The 21,365-nt window shown below is 47.1% G+C and overlaps 1 pseudogene; it reads left to right on the top strand.

The window, feature by feature from the left end:
- Positions 1 to 19,568: 19,568 nt before the first annotated feature.
- Positions 19,569 to 20,630, top strand: LOC147272366 (uncharacterized; annotated as a pseudogene).
- Positions 20,631 to 21,365: the final 735 nt, after the last annotated feature.

The following is a 21,365-nucleotide window of genomic DNA, read 5'->3' as shown; positions in this document are numbered from 1 at the left end:
GTGAGGCGACAGTGCTGACCACTGCACCACCGTGCCACCCCCTGATTAAAATGTCTCTCAAACATATGCATCTAAACCTCAAATGATGCTGAATTCCTAATTTGTGACTGTACACCTCCTCCAGGATGGTGGGGAGGAATCCTATCCAGGCTGCTAGCGATCTCAGCGCTTAGCAGCAGACACGTCAGCGCCTCTCACATGCACACAGAATGTGGGACATATAGCCAATACCGCGTGACGTGGTGAAAAACGCCAACATGTCTTATGGAAAGACCACTTCAGAGTTGTAAAAGCCTTTGCCGGCATCCGACTGTCTCAAGACGGATTCAAAGTATTTGAGGCCCTGATGAAGAAACACATTTTGCCACATCCCTGACTGACTTAAAGGCCTCGTTATTAACCACACTTTAAAACTCAAAATGGGAGATTTAACAGCTTATGTTGTCTCTCCTGAATTAGTCAAAAGCAAAATAACTAATTACCATAGTAATCCTTGCCTATGCAAATGACCTGAGAATGTCTCAAGTTGCACAAGCTGTACCGTACATTCTCCTCCTGTCACCAGGGAGAAAAAATAATGGATACTCTGACAAGATCTTTTTTAAAATTCAAGCTGTTTACCCCACCCCCCAAACAGTCAGTTTTATCGACTAAGACTTTAGTTTCCCACTGCATTCCTTGAACACCTCCTGTATACAGAGATTATTACTGAGAACCCATTCAGGGTTCAATGTACAAAGTGAAACTGGAGAAAAACAGACAGAAATTCTGAGAGTCGTCCGCTCAGGGGCAGGAAACGGGTTTTAATGAACTGGGGGAAAAAAAAGAAAAAAAAACTGTCCAGAAAAGTTCAACTGCTTGGTCTAGGATGTGATAAATAAAAATCAAAATGGATTTAGTGTGGGTTTGATAAGAGGAGTGACAAACTTATCAAGAAGGCCAGCTCCAGCCTGGGATGCCCTCTGGACCCGAGGCTGCTGGTAGGAGAGAGCAGGATAAAGGCTAAGCCGTCACTGCTGGTGAGGGACTCCTGCCCCTGCAGCTCATCCAGCCACAGACTGATACACCCCAAGAGTGTAAAGGAAAGGTGTCGCAGGTCCTTCCTTCTGCTGTCAGATTTTATTTCATTCTGGCTTGCCAGACTGTTTATTGGTGCATGTGTATACACACACACACGATCGTATTTCTGCTCTTGCCTTTTTAGGGCATTGAATTGTTTTTCGGCTACTGTTGCAAACGGGGAAATTTGTGCGCAGGATGAAAAGGAATTTGTGATTGTGATGTAACGTGGATTTCGTGTTGCAGCGAACGCAAGAATATTGGCGGGGAGGTCGAAGACTGAGCAGCAATCTTAAAGCCTTTATTTGGCCCGAACACAAAGCATGAATGTTTTTCTTCATGCTGCAGTAGTGAAAACAGGAAGAGCATCTTAGAACGATTGGGGTAGACGGACTTTTTCAGAATTTCTCTTGGGACAGGATTTTTTACACTCTGGAATCTTCAAAATTTGTTGTCACTGAAGTTGACGGGTATCTGACTGTTGGCCTCCGAGGTGCCGCAGCCCTTTCCCATTCTAAGGTTTGTCTTAGTGATTTTAGCATCAATTTGACGAGCAGGTCATTCCTGTTCACGACAAAAAGGCAAGATTCAACGCAAGTCACATGATCCTGTTTGTTCAACAGGGCTCCAGTTGAGCTTATTTCTTTGTCCCCATTGGGACTTGCATTTCCTGGGGGTCCACAAGGAGGCGGCCTGATCCGAAGTGTGGGCCCAGCTTGGGCTATACTCACTGAGGTTTCCTGGTGTCCTTCCATGCTTCCCACCATGGTCACTTCCTGTTTGAACGGTAGCCATCAGGCAGACTGAACAGATCAATTAAGACAAGGACAAACTGACTCAAGCAGCTTCCACCCGACAGGAACAAGGGCACTGAGTGCGGCTAAAAAACTAAACTGAGGAGCAACACAATGCTTCAAGTGCAAAAAGGGCTTGTGAATGTATGGTTGTGTGTGTGTGTGTGTGTGTTTTTTTTAAGTGTATTGTACATTTTAGAGTGCTAAAAGTTCTATTCCTGGAAACACAACGTGAGTTTGTTGCCACAGTGGAGCTTGAACTACACACTCAGCTTGTCTGCCATTGTTCTACTCAGTAAGGAGGTCGGGTAAGGATTTTAATGTCCCCGTTCTGTGCTGACTCACTGTGACCAATGTTGTAGACTAATGAGATGTTCCAAAAGGACTCACTCAATAAAGTAAAATATGTCATGGTGAAATTTAATTAAGATTCCGGAAGAGACGAAAGCTAAACTTTGATAGACAATAACCTGGAATGAATGCCACTGAAATTGATTTTTCTTGAACTGAAATTGCAGGAAGCAAGTGCCTCAACTGCCAGAGCAATAAATTCCCTTCCAGACAATTACATAGGCGACAACTGCTCCCAAAATTAGTCTGTTTCAGGTCAGCTCATCCTAGATTAGAATGTCGGCTTCAGATTGCGACAATGAGTCACGACTCTTCATTCTTGACACTACGGACAGATGCCACCAGTGAACTGGCCACATGAGAACACGATGACTTTGGCAAACCACAACAAATATCCCCATGAGTACATACACTGTACATGTACAAAAGGTCAGCACATGCACGCACCCCATAATAATTTCTCTCATTACTACTAAAAAGTTACCACCACTGATGCCAGTCTCATGCTGTACAACCTCATCTTCACCTCAACCTGTTGAGTTGGTTCCGCCCTTGGGCCGGTATGTCACAGATTTGACAAATGCGTTGGGTGATGGCGGTCCTGAGGAGGAGGAGGAGGACCACATTAGATTTTCAATCAGGGGGGTCAAGTGTTACATCATTGCAATTGACCTGTGCCTATCCCTGCAGCCTGCCATGGGCGTAACAGTTGAGGCTGTAAATGCTGAAGTGGTCACTCATGAGTCACGAGTGGGATGGTTCACTCTTTTACCACCAATCAGAATACCTGTGATCATCCCTGTGTTGTGCCAACTCAACCAGGTCAAGAGATAAATTCAGAGATTTGACAACTAATCAATCAATCTGAAGAAAGGACTTTCGGCCTTTGAGGCCTAACATCCCTTTCTGAAGCCTGCATTTGAGTGACCACATGCTCTTAAGACAAAGGGTCATAAAAAGGGGGTCATCTCTGGCAACTGCCCCCCCCCAAAACTCGCGCCCCGCTTGACGGGAAGTTCCCGTGCTGCAATGCTATTGGCTGAGAGCCAACACCAACCTACAGGAAGTGACATCACCGGCCTTTCCAGATAAAATTTTGAGCCGAGATCTCATCGTCCACTTTTGATGCAACTCTTTGGGTGCAGCCACGGTGAGATCCCCCCCCCCCCCACTCATGCAGACAAGAGACATCATTGAGCCACGCTACCCGCGTGAACTGGTCCCTGGTGAAAGAAAGCTCAGTCCAGCTTGTTCACCCTTCTACCAGTGAACTCCAGCAGACCCTGCAGGCTGCCTGTCGCTGCTCTGCTGCCCTCCAAACCAAGCCGAGCCGCACTCTGGATCAACGGAGATCGAATCCCTTACCGCTCCACCAGGTCAAGTAAGGATCTGTTTAACTAGGCATTTTCTGGGTAGAGAAATAGCTTAGTTGTGCTTGTATAATGTCTGTGAATGCTCTGTTTATGTGATGGAAGTCCTGTAATTAGCAGACACTATTACATAGCATTATACGATATCTATTAATGTTGGTTATTAATAACTAACATTTCAAGAAGGTGTTACGTTATTAATTCTGCGCAGGTGTGCTCTCTTTTTCGCTATGCACTTGGTTTCGTAATTAATCGCACATTTATACCTTCAAGGTGCTAACTAGCGGCTAGCTAGCCTCAGCTAACTAGCCCCACCGTGACGCTAACTGGTTGCTCGTCAACCAGGCTCCCCCCTCACCTCCTCTCTCGCTCTCTCTCTCTTTCATAAACACACACACACACATATCACTTTGTATCTTTTGGTTAGATAACCGTTATACCAACGTGTTGCTGAGTGATTGATGCACTGTGTTTAATAAATACATTTTATTTATAAGAGAGAAGTTAGTGCCCCCTGTGAGGCTATCCCGAGACTTTGACCACATTTGTACACAAATCAGGAAAATGTTAATATTGTCATTCATGGTCTCTGATTTTGGTCTGGATTTTGGCCTTCTGCACTTCTCTCTTCAGACAGAGATTAGTTAATGGCCTAATTACTACAAATTAATTTAATGTCAGAATTAATGGTTTTAATAATTTTCCAATTTTTCCAAATTCAAACTTGGAATTTTTCCCTTTTTTCCCCTCAATTTTCAATCTGGTGTCACGATCCTTGTCTCGTATTTCCTGTTTTATTTTGTGTTCATGTCCTGTCTTCCTGTCTTCCCTCCTGTGATTACCTCATGTGTCTCACCTGGGTGATTGCGCCACCTGTGTCTTGTTTCCCCTCTTGTATTTTCCTCAGTTAGATTGTTGGGTCATTGTAGGTGTCGTCGTTTTTGTCAAGTCAAGCCTCCTGCCACGTCTCCAGCCTTCGGCCTCACGCCCACGTCTCCAGCCTTCGGCCTCACGCCCACGTCTCCAGCCTTCGGCCTCACGCCCACGTCTCCAGCCTTCGGCCTCACGCCCACGTCTCCAGCCTTCGGCCTCACGCCCACGTCTCCAGTTGTCAAGGTCTCCCATTCCCCCCTCTCAATAAATCTCTTTTGTGCACCGCCCTCACTGTCTGCAATTGGGTCTCCATCATCCTCAACCCTCAATTCTTGATAGAATGACCCAACCAACGAAGACCCAGCAGACTACCTCCCTCACAAAGAAGATGACCCTATTCCAGTACTTTGCCGACATGGCACGGTTGACTGAGGAGAGAGAGTCACAGTATTTAGAGGACTTCAAGGGCACCCAGCTGGCCTTCAGGGGTCCTTGCTCGGTGCAGCGAGCCCGCAAGTCGGCTCGGCCCCCATCCGGGAGGCCCAGGAGCTCCCGTTCCCACAGAGATGAAAAGGCTGGCCGCCCTCGTGCTCCTAGGCAGCCAGGTCCAGCCCTCATCCCAAGCCCAGCAGCTGCTACACCTTCTCCGCCGCCGAGGGTCCGGGCGGACGCCCCCCTGATTCTGTGGTCTCCGCGGCCCCCTGGCCGCCCCCCTGATTCTCTGTGGTCTCCGCGGCCCCCTGATTCTCTGTGGTCTCCGCGGCCCCCTGGCCGCCCCCCCCTGACACTGTGTGGTGGTTCTGCCCACGGGTGTGGTGAATGAGTGGGTTTTGTTTTTTCACTTGCCCTTTCCCGCCTCTTGGCCACCCTCCACCCACCCTGGTGTTATTTGTTTTTGGGCTGTCTGGGAGCCAGCCCTTGGGGGGGGTGGGGGGTACTGTCACGATCCCAGTCTCGTGTTTCCTGTTTTATTTTGTAGTCATGTCCTGTCTTCCTTTCTGTGATTACCTCATGTGTCTCACCGGGGTGATTGCACCACCTGTGTCTGGTTTCCCCTTTTGTATTTAACCTGTGTGTTTTCCTCAGTTAGGTTGTTGGGTCATTGTAGGTGTCGTCGTCGTTTTTGTCAAGTCAAGCCTTCGCCCTCACGTCACGTCTCCAGTTGTCAAGGTCTCCCATTCCCCCTCTCAATAAACCTCTTGTGCACCGCCCTCACTGTCTGCAATTGGGTCTCCATCATCTTCAACCCTCAATTCTTGACATCTGGTTTATAATTTGGCTTTCGTTCACAGAACTGTCACCCCTTTTCTTTTGTGATTTGCCAAACCATATCCAGCGTGTTGAGAATTGCACCAGTGCTTCGTGGTTACCCAGAAAACCTATCCAGCCACTGATCTTAGGTACCAGAGCCGTAATTAGCGACGTATAGGCTTAAATCAGAGGAAGACACCAAAGAAGATACCCACCTTAAGCCACAGGCCCGCCTGTGCACCTCTTCCTATCAAAAGCAGTTTGATAATTTACTTTCCAAGTAACACCAGTATGGCCACTGCTCTTCTCAGCCGCGACCTACGCAAAGTGGTCGCCCGGCTTGTCGCACTTTCCGAAAGTGATGAGCAAATATTAGCGGACTACAGAGTCAAAGGAGGATATTCGTCACCTGCAGCAAGATAATACCGAACTGCTGGCAGAAGCGAAAGCCTGACTGGAAGAGTTGGAAACACTTGCGAGTGGAACAGCTGCAAGAGCAGGTTGTACACCTGCAGGCGACGAATGACCCAGACATAGGTAACCAGGCCGGGCCAGATTCCTCTGGTCCAGATGTAAAAGCGCAGGTGAGAGAACCCAATGAGGACGGCGAGGCAGAAGAATATGCCCTGCTCGACAAACGCCCCACTCACAGGTTCGTCTCCTCCAACCAGATGCCCGAGTACAACCGCTCGGTCGCTTTCGGTGCTCTACCTTCCTCCGGACCACTGCATCCCTTCCTTTCCCACCGCCCCTTTTCCCTCCCGGATCAGGGGGCGGGACCATTAGGTTATGGGGGGGGGGTACCCTTGCACAGGGGGCCTGGGCCAGAGGCCGCGCCCCCAAGAGTGGTACAAGTCCACCCCAACATATGGATGGGGGGACACCTCCCCCACTTTCAGCCCTCATAATGACCTGTATCTTGCCGATCCGTGGGCAGAGTTGATGAGCGGACTGCACGCCTGTCAGCTTGAAAGCCTCACCAAGGACAGACTGTTTCGATCCCAACGCACGTGGAGCGGACATCGATGCTCACCTTCGGAAGGTCGATTTCTGCTTGAGGAGCATCCCCCAGGCCTCTGCCCATAAGATCAGGCTTGTGTGGAGAACCACAACTCGACATGTGAGGTACTTTATTGGCAACCTTGACCTGACATACGCTCAAGCTATCCAAGTTTGTGTTCCGCATTACGTGAAGAGTGTTGCCTGTACTCAGACCGGACGTCAGCTGCTCTCAATGCTTTCACCATGAATCAGAAAAGAGAGTCGCCGCCACGGGCATTCTTCAATCGCCTGAGGGCTGCTTACTTCCAGGCCCGAGATCAAGCAGGGCTGGAAGAAGACCAGGGGTTCAAGTCCCTCTTCCTTTTCAACCTGCATGACGGCATACGATACGATGTGTCTGTGTAGCAGGACAGGCAACTTCACCACTGTGCAAGCTTAAGTATGCACAGATGACGTGGGAAATGCGAAACCCTGCCCATCGCAGCTTTGAAAACACTCCACGCGTCTTGGGGATTCACAGCTCCAACCATCATGACCTGGTGCTTCAAGGTGATAGATACCGCAGGCTCACCGAGCCGCAAAGACCGGGGCCCAAGGAAGCTGGCAACCTCGCCAGCAGAGTAGACCATCAACACAAGGGGGGTGGTGGGGCCCGCCTGCCTCCGACAGAGTCGAGCAAGCCCAGGTGGCCCAAATGCTAGATACAGGTTCTGAAATTAGCCTGATGAGCGCAAGCATGTTTGCAGAGCTCCGCAATGAGACACGTCACCTTGGGAAAATTCTAAATATCCAACCCTGTGATGTGAATATCACCAATGTTGTGCCATCTCAACCAGACCAAGAGATTAATTCAGAGATGTGACAATCAGTCCAGCTGAAGAAGGCTTTCCGCCTGTGAGGCCTAACACCCCTTTTCAAAGCCTGAATTCAAGTGACCACATGTTCTCAGACAAAGAGTCGTAAACTGGGGTTATCACACTGACCACTGGCCCCCCTCTGAGAACTCTGACCCCTGACCAGATCCAAGAACCTGTCAAATGCTATTGGCTGAGAGCCAGTGTCATCCCACAGGAAGTGACATCATCAGCCTCCACACTTAAAACTTCAGCGCAAAGGAGACTCTCTCTCTCTCTGTGATTTTCGCCTCTCGGTCATCTTCTTCTCTCGGTGGTTGTCTTCCCTTGGGTGGTTTGCAAGTCTTCAAGAAGATCCCACCCTCTGGTTCTCCACCTCGGAACTCGAGTACAGTGTAGCGACGACAGAGCCCCCCAGAAGGACAACTCTCTCCCTCTTGTTCACTCGTCCAGAGAAGCCACCATCGAGCCACGCAACCCGCGTGAACTGGTCCCAGGAGAAAGAAAGCCCATCCCAGCTTCTTCATCCTTCCCACCAGTAACTCCAGCAGACCCTGCAGGCTGCCCCGCCGCCGCTCTGCTGCCTTCCGAGTCGAGCCGAAACGTGCACCGGAACACTGAAACTGAATCCCCAACCGCTCCACCGGGTCAAGTAAGGATTCCCTTAACTAGGCATTTTCTGGGCATAGAAATGGCTTAGTGTGTTGTATAATGTCTATGAATGCTCTGTTTATGTGACGAAGTCCTGTAATTAGCAGAAATTACATAGCATACATTATTGATGTATAATGCTATGTTATTTCTCTCTCGCTAAGCGCGCCGCTTAGTTATTAACACTCCGTAAGTTCTACCTCCACGGTGCTAACTAGCGGCTAGCTAGCCTCAGCTAACTAGCCTAGCTTTTAGCCCTGCTGCGACGCTAACTGGTTGCTAGGCAACCATACTCCCCCTCCCCTTCACTCACACACACACACACACACACACTTTCACTTGTGTCTTTCGTTAGATAAACAGTACTACCAACGTGTTGCTGATTGATACACGGTGTTAATAAATATATTTTTATTATATGAGAGAAGTCGTAATGTCTTTTGTGTACAAACTTGTGGTCACGTGTCTCAGCAATAGCCAGTGCTCGGATCTCATCCTTCAACACTAGATCTGTCCCTTGGTAGTTCATGTTACAGAATATTGACTGTTTAGTAGATAAACTCTGTTTAAGACTGATAACTGTTACAAGTTTGGTCGTATTATAGTTTCCCTGAACTCATCAGGGTGGTGCCCCGTATAATTAATATGAATTAGTAATTTATTTATATTCATAATTATCAATTATCATTGTTTTTGACCAAGTCGCTCTTCAGCGCACAACACCAACTACACGCAGGATAGGTCACGCATCACACATCAGGTATGGATCGACATTGCTTTCCAGGCCATGAACCATATTTATGTCTGCACGTCTGACACTGAACCGCTTCTCATCAGGCAGGATCTCCTGGATCGGTTGACACCCCTCATCGACGACAGACAGGGACTCATTTGGGCACAGGTGAAAACAGAGGCCCTTAACACAGGTCATGGGCCGACAGCTTGCAGCGGACAGGTCGCCACTATCGAGGAGTCTAGAGGACTCCTCCCAATGCTCATGGGTGGTCAATACGCTTGACGCTGGCACCGACCCCATAGCACCACTTGCTGATCATCGACCACCACCGACCACTGATAGCAAACCATTGCATGCCTTAGCAACATGATCGCAGGTTGTCAAGGAGGACATCACCAATCTGCAAATAGTCAGACACTATATGCAGGACCTCCACCGAGGAATTAAGTCTTTGGGTGCAGCCAGATCTCCACGAGAGACATCCCCCCCCCTTTTACTCATGCAGACGAGACATCATTGAGCCACGCTACCTGCGTAAACTGGTCCCTGGTGAAAGAAAGCTCGGTCCAGCTTGTTCACCCTTCTACCACTAAACTCCAGCAGATCCTTGCAGGCTATCTGCCACTGCTCTGCTGCCCTCCGAACCGCGCTCTGGATCAACGGAGATCGAATCCCTTACCGCTCCATCGGGTCAAGTAAGAATTCCTCTAACTAGGCAGAGAAATCGCTTAGTTGTGTTTGTATAATGTCTATGAATGTACTTTTTATGTGACGGAAGTCCTGTAATTAGCAGATACTATTACATAGCATTATACGGTATCATTAATGTTGGTTATTAATAACATTTCAAAAAACTGTTACATGTTATTAATTCTGAACAATCCTGCACAAGTGTCTTAACACATTTCTGGGTTTACCTCTGTCCTCTCTCTCCCCCTCTCTGTTTCGCTAAGCGCTCGGCTTAGTAATTAACCACTCCAAGTTTTATACCTCCATGGTGCTAACTAGCGCCTCGTTAGCCTCAGATGCTAGCCCCGCTGCGACGCTAACTGGTTGCCGCAACCAGGCTCCCCCTCCCCTCCTCACTTTCTTCCATATACACACACACACACACACACACACACACACACTTTATCACTTGGTATAACTGTTATCTAAACAAAAGATACAAACGTGTTGCTGATTAAGGCATTGTGTTTAATAAATAAATTTTTATTATAAGAGAAGTCGTAGTGTCTTTGTGTACAAAACTGTGGTCACGTGTTTAAGTAATAGCCAGTGCTCTGATCTCATCCTTCTAACATCAGAGCTGCTGGCTAAACATAAATGATAAAATCGTTATTCACGTCAGTGATAGTGGCCTCAAACTACACCAGTCTGGAGGTCACCAAAATAAAGATTGAGTCGGTGTGTTGCAAAGATGATGTCGGACTCCGTAGTGTTCTCTTGAACCCTGCCTAATTGGACCAGTGACGTCATGTTTAGCCACATGTCGTCATTCAACCGCTGGCTGTCGAGGTGGTGTCCAGCAAACCAAGTGGGCTTCATAGACGATTGGAAAACTTTCTGGGGGAGACCTGGTCTGATCAGGAGGGACGGCATCCATCCCACGTTGGATGGAGCTTCTCTTATATCTAGAAATATGGCCCAGTTTATTATTGAACCAAAACCCTGACAACCCAGAGTTCAGACCAGGAGGCAGCACTGCCATCTTACATGCTTCTCTGTGCATCCACTAGGGGGCAGTTAACCATCAAAACTCCAGAGAGGCTTTGTCCGTCCCCTGACCACATCAGTTTCTTCACTCCAGTTCTACTTGTAGGACTCAGACAAACCTAATCAAAAATGAATATGACCATGGAGTTTTCAAAAGAATATCAAAATTAGATGTGGACGATTAAATATCAGATCTGATGCCAAAAACTCTTGCATTGACTTGCTCTGTCTCACTGAAATTTGACTGTGATGATGAGTACGTTCATAAAAAGGTAGTTGTCAGGAATAAATCGAAGCGAAGTAAAATCTGGTCAACTGGACGTAAGTTTATCTTGAAGATGTTTCACCTCTCATGCGAGAGGCTTCTTCAGTTCTAGTAGAGAGTGTGGAAACTCCAGCTTATAAACCTATGTGGGAGTGGTCAGTGCTATTGTGGTGGAAACGACCCTCCCGAGGCTCACCTGGCCTCTCCAAACGACAGTCGTTGTGAGGTGTCAGGGAGTTTCAGGGGTGGTCGTTGGGGAGTTTCACGACCACTCAGATGCTAATGGGCTGTGCTGGCAGCAGCCGTTCCACATGGGTCTTTCAGCTGAACTCTTTGGGGAAGCTTTGAAAGGACTTGGTTGTAAATAGGTGAAAGGAAATGTCGCAGTCCACCTCCTCTGTTCAAAGATGGTTTCTCTATCCTGACGTGGATGGCTTCTTTAACTCCTCTTTCAAACCATCTGTCCTCTCTGTCGAGGATTTGGACATGATCGTCCTGGAAGGAGTGGCTTTCCTCCTTGAGGTGGAGGAAAACCGCTGAGTCCTGTCCTCCAGAGTTGGCTCTTCTATGTTGGGCCATGCGCTTGTTGAGGGGCTGTTTGGTTTCCCCTATGTAGAGATCCGTGAGGACCTCACTGCATCTGACAGTGTATACCAGATTGCTTTTCTGGCTGTGAGGGGTGGGATCTTTGGGGTGAACCAGTCTTTGTCTCAGAGTGTTGTCTGGTTTAAAAGACACAGGGATGCGGTGCTTGTTATAAATTCTCCTTAATTTCTCAGAAACCCCTGCCACATAGGGGATCACTATGTTTTTTCTCCTGCCTTCTTCATCTTCCCTCCTCCTGGAGCTCTCCTCCTTTCTGGACCTGGAAGAGGATTTTACAAAGGTCCAGTCTGGGAAGCCACAAGTTTTAAGTGCTCTTTTCAGATGCTGCTGTTCTTTTTTCGGGCCTTGGACGCTGGTGGGGATGGTCTCCGCTCGGTGTTGCAGCGTCCTGATGACACCTAACTTGTGCTCCAGAGGATGGTGAGAGTCAAAAAGCAAGTATTGGTCAGTGTGGGTGGGTTTCCTGTACACATCCACCCTCAGGCTCCTGTCCTCTTGAATGTAGACGTCGCAGTCCAAAAAGGGCAGATGGTTGTCTTTCACATCCTCTCTGGTGAACTTGATGTTGTCGTCTACCAAGTTGATGTGTGCTGTAAACGGTTGTACCTCCTGAACCTTGATCTTCACCCAGGTGTCATCAACGTATCGGAACCAGTGGGTGGGGGAGGGTCCACTGAAGGAAGTCAGGGCCCTCTGTTCCACCTCTTCCATGTATAGGTTGGCCACGATAGGAGACACGGGAGAACCCATGTACAGCCATGTTTTTGCCTGAAAAACTTCCCTCTGTACTGGAAGTAAGTTGTGTTCAGGCAAAGGTCCAGAAGTTGGCAGATTTGGTCTGGATTGAGGTTGGTCCTGTTGCTGAGGGTGTTGTCAAGCTGTAGGCGTTTCCTCACTGTTTCCACGGCCTCCACGGTAGGGACGCAGGTGAACAAGGAGGTCACATCGTAGGACACCATGGTCTTATCTGGGTCCAGCTTGAGTTCTCTAACCTTGTTCACGAAGTCAATGGAATTCTGGACGTGGTGGGGGGTTTTTCCTACCAAGGGGGCTAAGATGGTTGCGACGTGTTCTGCGATGTTGTACGTCACGGAGTTTATGCTGCTGACAATGGGTCGGAGCGGGGCACCTTCCTTGTGGATTTTGGGGAGGCCGTAAATCCGTGGAACTGCGTCTCCGGGGTACAGGCGGTGATACTCCAAGCGGTTGATGATTTCCCCCTTTTGCAGCTTCTGTAGGTGTTCCACCACTTTCTTCTTATAGCTGCTGGTGGGGTCGCGTTTTAAGGTCTCATATGTGTGAATATCACTGAGAAGAGAACTGATCTTGTCCTGGTAGTCAGTTGTGTCAAGGACCACCGTGCATCTTCCTTTGTCAGCCGGAAGGATGATGATGTTCTCATCTTTGCTCAGTGCATTCAAGGCCTTCCTTTCCTGGACCGAGAGGTTGGCAGAGGGGACCTTCGCTTCGGAGAGGGCCGCTGTGACCTTGAGTCGTAGTTAATCTGCTTCTGTGGTGGAGAGGTTGTTCTTCTTGATGGCGGATTCTGTGGCAGTGATGAGGTCCACCGTCGGGAGATGTTTCGGGGTGACAGCAAAGTTCATTCCTTTTGCAAGGACGCGTTTCTTAGGACTGGTGAGCTCCCTGTTGGATAAGTTCCTTATCCACCTGTCCTGTGAGTCCACTGGGGTTGGGTCTTCTGCTTCTCGTTCCCGGTCGAGGCGAGCGAATTTCCTTTTCTGCCTCTCCTTGCTCTTCTGATGTTGAGATAGTTGGGCTGTCCCAACGAAAGGAGGTGACCTTGTCCAAGATGGCGGGTGGCAAAAATGGCGATAACTCTTGATTAAGGTGATCTAGCTTGCTCTTTAGTCCCTCGATGGTGAAATGGACCTGTCTCACTTTCTCGTTGAGAAGTTGATTTTGGGCCCGTTCCAAAATCTTGCTGGCCCTGTGGCCCCTCACGGTGGACCCTAGTAGTAGGCTAGTGGGAATGAGGTTGTGTTGGCAGCATCGGAGGTTGAAACGTAGATGGTTTCAGGAATAAGTTAACCACCCAGAGAAGCATTAGCTGAAGCACCTCTCAGTCAACGCCACACATCCTCTGGTCAGGTAGTGATTGGTCCGCTTGCCATCATAGGCCTTCCTGCTCTGAGAAGACATTTATTGTAATCAAATTTCAAGTTGTGCTTGCTCTTCATAATATCTGTGGCATTGAGCATGACAGTTCATTTTCTTAAGCTTTCTCAATCTTAATTTCATGACTTCAACTGAATGTTTCCCCTTGATCGGTGTCTGAGAGCCAGACCTCAGTCTCAAAGCTTGTAATGTTCTTTTTCATGACTGGAGCTCCTCTACAACTGACAGCAGACCTTCTGGTATGTTGAGAGGTTCTGTTGTGTTTAATGAGTTCAAGGACATGCTTCATTTAGAACAGGTGGAATTCATTGCGTCCGTGATGGTCATTTAAGGGTCACGTGAACCTGACGTGCCTCACTAGTGCAGCTACGCCTCACATAAAGACATTTAAAAGGTGAAAATATTGTTTCTATGGGGCCATAGTCATGTTGGGTGAGGGCAGGAAATGAAATGACTGAAGTTAAACTAAAAATGCAACAAATTGGAGAACTAAAGGGATACCAGAATTAAAGTCAATCAGCAGACACGCATATAAACTGAAAACTGGCCAGAGGTTCTGACTGGAACTGGTAGAAAAATTCAGACTTAAATACCAAGTGAACTAATCACAAAAGCAGACACAGGTGGAAGGACAGGAGTGAGGGGACGAGTTAATTGGCTGACAGAACAGGAACAGAGTTGATTACCAGAGAGGACCCATGTGATAACAGAAAAAGGAGGGAAAAAGACAAAGGCACAAGAGGGAGGTGCATTTCATAATAAAACTGGAACCAGGAGAACTTAAATCAAGGAAATTAATGTCACTACAAACAATAAACTGAAGAAAACAGAATATAAAATTCAAGAGTTTGCTGAAAAGTTCAAAACTAAAAAGTAACGTTCCAAAAAGAAATGACAAAGGTGATGCTTGTCTTTTTTCTGATGCACAAAGAGTCCAGCAATATTCATGAACCATCTGGACCTCTAGTTTTTGGACAATTAATTTTTATCATCATGGACTTTGGTTTTGTCTTCCTTGTTTGGTTTGGTTGTCGGTCTGATCGGGTATTTAGCCATTTCCTGTTTTATTCTGAAGTCCCTTCCCTCTTGTGTCATGTCTGCCTTACTTCCTGTCTTTATCTGTTTCCCTCCTTTTGAGTCCTTCACCTGAGTCTCATTAGTTCATTAGTGTCAGTTTACCACAGCCTTGTTCCCAGGGTTTCTGTCCAATCAGATCCCTCCTGCCCTCTTGGTCTCCCACCTGTTTCTTGTTGGGTCATTAGTTGAGTTTGTATTTTAGATCTGTTTCTCCTGCCAGTCCTTGTTTCATCTTGTAATAGCGAGATGAAGCCCCATTAAGTTCTTCAGCAAACTGATTCAGAAACAGGTTCATTTCTGGTGGTGATGGACAGGTGAAGCCTCAGGTGCTGAAAGTGATTTAAAACTTGAGGCTTCAGTGCAACTAAAAACAGTGAAATCTGGTGGCCAACTGAAGCCATAGGAACCTCTTCAAAGCACTGACACTCGTGATGGTGAAACAAAGCCTCATGAGGTGCCCAACCACTTGAACCAGTTGAGAACGGGTCCATCTCTCCAAGCTTCATGTGCACATGAAACAAGGGGGTGCAAATCAGTCTCCTGACTGCCTGGTGAAAGACCAGCACTTGAGAACCATCATCTCCAACAATGATGAGCAGTGATTACAGACCACAGCACTGTCATTGCACAAGGCATCCCCCCCCCCCCCCCATCAATGTACGCTCTGTCTGCCCAGTAGCACGTTAACCTGGCTACCCAAACCAGTCATGTAGTGCAGCAATGCAGGGCCATCAGTGACGCCTCTGTTCTGAAATTATATCAATACGCGCATTCCAGAAAGGCTTCCTGGATTACTCGACACACTTCCAAGCACAGGAACAGCGCATATCATCGCACACCCTCACTCTGTGTAGTAGAAGGGTTCTAAACCTGAATGCTGTCTGTCAAGGGTACTTGGACCCTCTATCAATGAAACCTCAAGTCTTAGGAACAAAGATACTCAACCTCCTGGACGAGGTTTTTCACCCCACGATGCTCTCATGTCTTTGCTTGTCACTCCAGATTACTTACCACTTTTAATCACAAATCTTGGTATTAGTGATTGTATCTGTAACTTGCAGACCAAAGAGAAGAGGGAGTAGTTATGTGTGTTGGTAGTGCCTGTCTTGTGAGGGGGGAATCGAAGCAATTTTTCGGAGTCACCTTGACTTACCTTGTCTTCTGACCCGTGGCTCAGACATTTGTGTCTGGCCGTGCAACATAAAAGTACAACTGACAACAGCAAAGTAACGATAACGTCATTGTAGTATTGAATGAGCCTGCAGTCTATCACTACAATAATAGAAAATATCTCAATGCTCAAAGAGTCTGTATTGGAAGTCCTTTTCTGTGCGTGTGGTTAACTATTAAGCCGCTCCACTCCTTCTCCTCGGTGAGACTCTGTTCACACCGTACAAGAAGAGCAGGTCTAGAATCACACTATAAATCGCCTCCAAAAATTCGGAGCCAGCGGAGATGGAAAAACTGCCTTTTACAAGCAGGAATGAGGGGACGTCAGCTTTGACATGCTGAAGGGAAAAAGAGATGGAACAGACAAATGGGGACGTGAATAAGACAACGGGAGAAAGCTGTATGACGCAAGGGAAGGGAGAGTTGAGACCCACCATAAACTAGCTACCAATAAAATCTACCAGTTCCTCAAGAATCAACTTCAGGATGACGAGCAATTATAATGAACTAAGTACAAAATTCAGCCTTATTAGATTTCAGGAAAAAATGTTGTGACTTGATAAGCTATTGAGGATGTATCTTTAGGATGTTTAATACAGATGTTACTCGGCACCACTCGTATTTCTGTTTTTTGTCCAATGAGAAATGATCAGTCTTCGGTTATAGCTTATTGACGAGTCCTTGACGGATCAGTGGCTTGCGCGTATCTGTATCGAGTTGGAACACTTCTTGGAAATTTAAGATTTAATGCAATCAAGAAAACACTTAAGCCAGAGTAATTGTAAGTGATTCCAGCAAAACAATTAAGGCACATATGGGGTAGCAGATATGAATTAACATAGATTTGTCTGAGCTTCAATGAGGACAGCAAAGTGTGTGTGTGTGTGTGTGTGTGTGTGTGTATATAAAAGGGATTATAGCAACCCATTGAAAGATGGAAAACTACTGAATGGAGGCTTGACCAAGCTTGGTGAAGCCAGGCAGAACTTGGCAGTGAGAGGAGTCGAGGCCTGAATAGGTGCAGAACTGATCTTTGTTAAAGCAACAGCGCGAAAACCAACTGAACCGACTTACATTGTCTGCTGGATTGCCTCAATCGATGTATGATACCTCTCCTATGAACTGGTGGGAGGATGGCCTACAAAGCCTCCGCCTCGCCTTATGTTGAAATATTTCCTGCCTGTAATTGTCGTTGTTCGACTCTCTCAATCCTCCCTCAAGTGTTGTGCTAATTTACTCGCTTTAAGCACCACTGTATACAATGTTTTGGTGTAATAAAAAGGGTTTCTGTCATTTAGGTCGTTAACAGGACTTTCCTCTGTAATTCCCCATTCTATTTGTTACATTTGCCTCAGGTCCGCTAGGTTACCTTAGCATACTAACTATGGCTGCTCTCTTTCCGCCTCTCCTGCTCCATGTGCCAGATATTTAGTTACTCCTCTACCTCCTTTAGTGATAATGGTACGTGTAATAAGTGTAGTTTTTTGTAGTCTTGGAGGCAAGACTAAATTAGTTAAGAGTCATGGCTCCGCACCATGGAGGCTAGCGCTAGTCCCTTCGCTTCAGGAGCTTCTCAGTCTACCTCAGCAGGTGCCGAGCCGCCGCTAGCAGCTCTCGAGCAGCCGGTAACCAACCAGTCCCGCTGGGTGACATCATGAGGGAAACCTAGACACAGCAAGCCCGTGTTTGCCCACCAACCCCTTCATGTTTCCAACTGCTTTTCCCCACTCAGCGACACACCCGCTGAGAGTAAAACTCTACATGTCGGCTCTGTTGCTCGCAGCCCCGCTGTGAAGCCGACATTAGTCATTGGCTGCTCTGTTCTCTGCAACGTGAAGGTGGAGTCTCCAGCGAGCATAAAGTGCATCCCAGGGGCCAGAGCGGGTGACGTTGAGGCAAATCTAAAGCTGCTGGCAAAACATAAGGTTAAATACAGTAAGATTGTAATACATGTCGGCGCCAATGACACCCGGCTTTGCCAGTCGGCATTAACTAAAGTTAACATGGCTTCGGTGTACAACTACGCTAAAACAATGTCGGACTCCGTAATTTTCTCTGGCCCGCTGCCCAATTTAGCGAGTGACGACATGTTTAGCCGCATGCGTTCATTCCATCACTGGATGTCCAGGTGGTGCTTAGATAACGTGGCTTACATAGACAATTGGAGCTCCTTCTGGGGAAAGCCTGGTCTGATTGGGAGAGATGGCGTCCATCCTACTTTGGATGGTGCATCTCTTATCTAGGAACAGAGGCCAGTTTATGAGCATATTAATCCTTGACAAGCACCCAGAGTTCAGACCAGCAGGCAGAGCTGCAGTTTAACACACCCCTCTGCTGCCACTGCGTTTAAGTCGCTTCTTGATTCTGTTGGCTTCTGTCAGAGGGTAAACAAACCCACTCACAATTTTAATCACATCCTTGATTTAGTACTCACTTATGGAATAGAAGCTGACTGCATCATAGTTCTTCCTCAGAACCCTGTCTTGTCTGATCACTCCTTAATTACATTTGAATTTACTTAAACAAATTATATTCTACCGGGGGAAAAAGTCCCGCTTCAGTAGATGTCTGACACTGCTGTTTCTAGATTTAAGGAGCTTCTTCCAGCAGAGCTTGCTGCCACACCTTGGAGTGATATAATGGGCAGTTATGCTGATTTCACCCCCTCGCAGGTAGACTATCTTGTGGACAGCACTGCAGAAGCACTCCTTGGGACACTTGATGCCGTAGCTCCCCTGAAGAAGGTTATCAACCAGAAAAGAATAGTTCCCTGGTACAGCCCAGAGCTGCGTGCCTTAAAAAAGAAGACCAGACAACTGGAAAGGAAGACACATTCCAGCCAGCACGAGGAAGTCCGCAAAGCCTGGAAGGAGAGTTTATTAATATATATATATATAAAAAAAACTCTACAATGCTAGAAGCACTGACTACTCATCCCTAATAGAAAAGAATAAGAACAACCCCAGGTTCCTCTTCAACACCGTGGGCAGGCTCACCAAGGACCATAGTGCTGTTGAGCCATGCATCCCCTCAACTCTCAGCAGTAACGACTTCCTGTCTTTCTTTACTGAAAAGATTGTGAATATCAGAACAAAGATTGCCAGGAATGGAGGACAGACTACAGTCCCCATAGAAGCACCTCCCAGACTTGGTGCATACTTGGACAGCTTCTCCCCCATCGACCTGTCAGAATTAACTTCTGCAGTCACTTCTTCCAAGTCAGCCACTTGTCTGCTGGATCCCATCCCTCTAGTCAACACTTCTATATTAAATCAAATTAATCTTTCCTTAGTCACAGGTTATGTGCCTCAGGCCTTTCAGGTGGCTGTCATCAACCCTTTGCTTAAAAAACCTTCTCTTGACCCAGATGTGTTAGCCAACTATAGGCCTATATCCAACCTCCCCTACATCTCCAAGATCCTTGAGAAGGTTGTCCTGGAGCAGCTACATGAACATCTGCACAGCAACGAGTTCTTTGAAGCCTTCCAGTCTGGATTCAGGGAAGACCATAGCACAGAAACAGCACTGGTCAGAGTCTCTAATGATCTTCTCATAGTTTCAGACAGAGGTCTTGTCTCTGTACTTGTTCTTTTGGACCTCAGTGCTGCATTTGACACCATCGACCACAGCATCCTGCTTCAGAGACTAGACCATGAAATGGCACTGAGAACCCTGCAGAATGATCCCAACATCACAATCTTACCTGCAGATAAAGGGAGATGCACAGTCATCCTTAACACAGCTGACTATCAGGCTAAGATCAGCAGCCTCCTCGGTGACACAACAACTTATGAGTCCCTAAAACGAGACCCCACAGGCACCTACAAACTCAAAGTGGTCAACGGCCTGCAAAAGCTGGAGAAAAGTCATGTCATCGACCGAGCCCTGTATTACAAGCTCTATCCAGGCGATGCTATCCCTTGCAATTACGGGCTGCCAAACATTCATAAGGAGGGTGCCCCATTAAGACCTGTTGTAAGCAGCAATGTTGTATGTCACAGAGTTGATGCTAAGTATCTTGTGACCATCCTTTCTCCTTTGGTGGGGAGCACCCCCTTCCACGTAAAGAACTCTATGGACTTTGCCAACAAGATCAGGCAAATCAGCCTAGACCCTGAGGAAACTATGGTTTCATATGACGTAACATCGCTCTTTACTTGCATCCCTACTGGAGACGCAGTGAAGACAGTAAAGAGGAAACTGCTGCTTGACAACACTGTCGGAAAGGACCAGTGTGTGACCTCCTTGACCTTTTTTATAGAAACCGTTGTACTGGAAGTAAGTGGTGCTGAGGCAGACAAAAACACAGCTGTGCCATGGGCTCACCCGTGTCTCCTATTGTAGCTAACCTGTATATGGAGGAGATGGAGAGTGGCACTGAGGACCTTCAGTGGCCACTCACCGAGGCACTGGTTCAGATATGTGGATGACACATGGGTCACCATCAGGAAGGATGAAGTGGAACCTTTCACAAAACACCTTAACTCGGTGGATAAAAACATCCAGTTTACAAGAGAGGATGTCAAAGACAACTGCCTGGCGTTTCTAGATTGCATTGAAACTAATGGGGAACTCAACATTGGTGTCTACAGGAAACCCACCCACACGGATCAGTACCTCCTGTTTGATTCACACCACCCGCTGGAACACAAACTGGGGGTCATCCGTACTCTAAAACACAGAGCGCAGAAGTTGATAAGGAGAAAAACAGCTGTTTGAGCAGAACAGTTGGTATTCGTTCATTGGATGGTTAAAACATAAGATGTACAGTGCTAACACCACTGTCTTAGCAATTCAGAGTCCTCCAATAAATTGGTATTCTCTATTTAGTCTTGAGGTAAGACACTGTCAGTGTTTAGATCCAGTTGTGAGCTTAAGTGGATATTTAGCAAAATACTGAACTATGGACCCTGTTTTAGGAGAGTATTGCAAAGTTTCCCACCAGACATGGTACAATGCCACTCATAAGAGAACCATACAGCAAAACAAAGATGTACAGAGTGGTTTTAAGATCATCTTGCCCCAGACTAGTCTTTTAAACTCAGTACGCAGATCCAATGAGATTTCCATGGATCATAGTTTTTATAACCATATTTGTTTATGTTCCAACGGTACAGGTCAATTTATGGGGGTGTCACATTGTCAGAGTCCTGTTGCAAGTCTAACAACATATAAAGAAGATCCTGGTTTTGTTAACATGACTTTTAGAGATGCTGAAACACTAAAAGTTAAAGTCCTTCATGCTCCAACATGTAAGGGTATACCACCTATTGGCAATTTTTATTGGTTTTGTGGGGCCAAGGCATTCCTTTTCTTGCCTCCAAAGTGGTCTGGGTGTTGTGTTTGTTAATCTCACAATTGCAAATCTAGCACTACTCCCTTTAACTTTAGACCAACAATTAAAACCTCACATTCATAAGAGAAATGGCACAGTTTTCTACTCATCTCATCATT

Source organism: Aulostomus chinensis, chromosome 1 (assembly GCF_037954235.1).
Source record: "Aulostomus chinensis isolate RoL2024-O1b breed Wild chromosome 1, RoL_Achi_v1.0, whole genome shotgun sequence".
Taxonomy (NCBI): Eukaryota; Metazoa; Chordata; class Actinopteri; order Syngnathiformes; family Aulostomidae; genus Aulostomus; species Aulostomus chinensis.
This window is presented reverse-complemented; position numbering and strand designations above follow the sequence as displayed.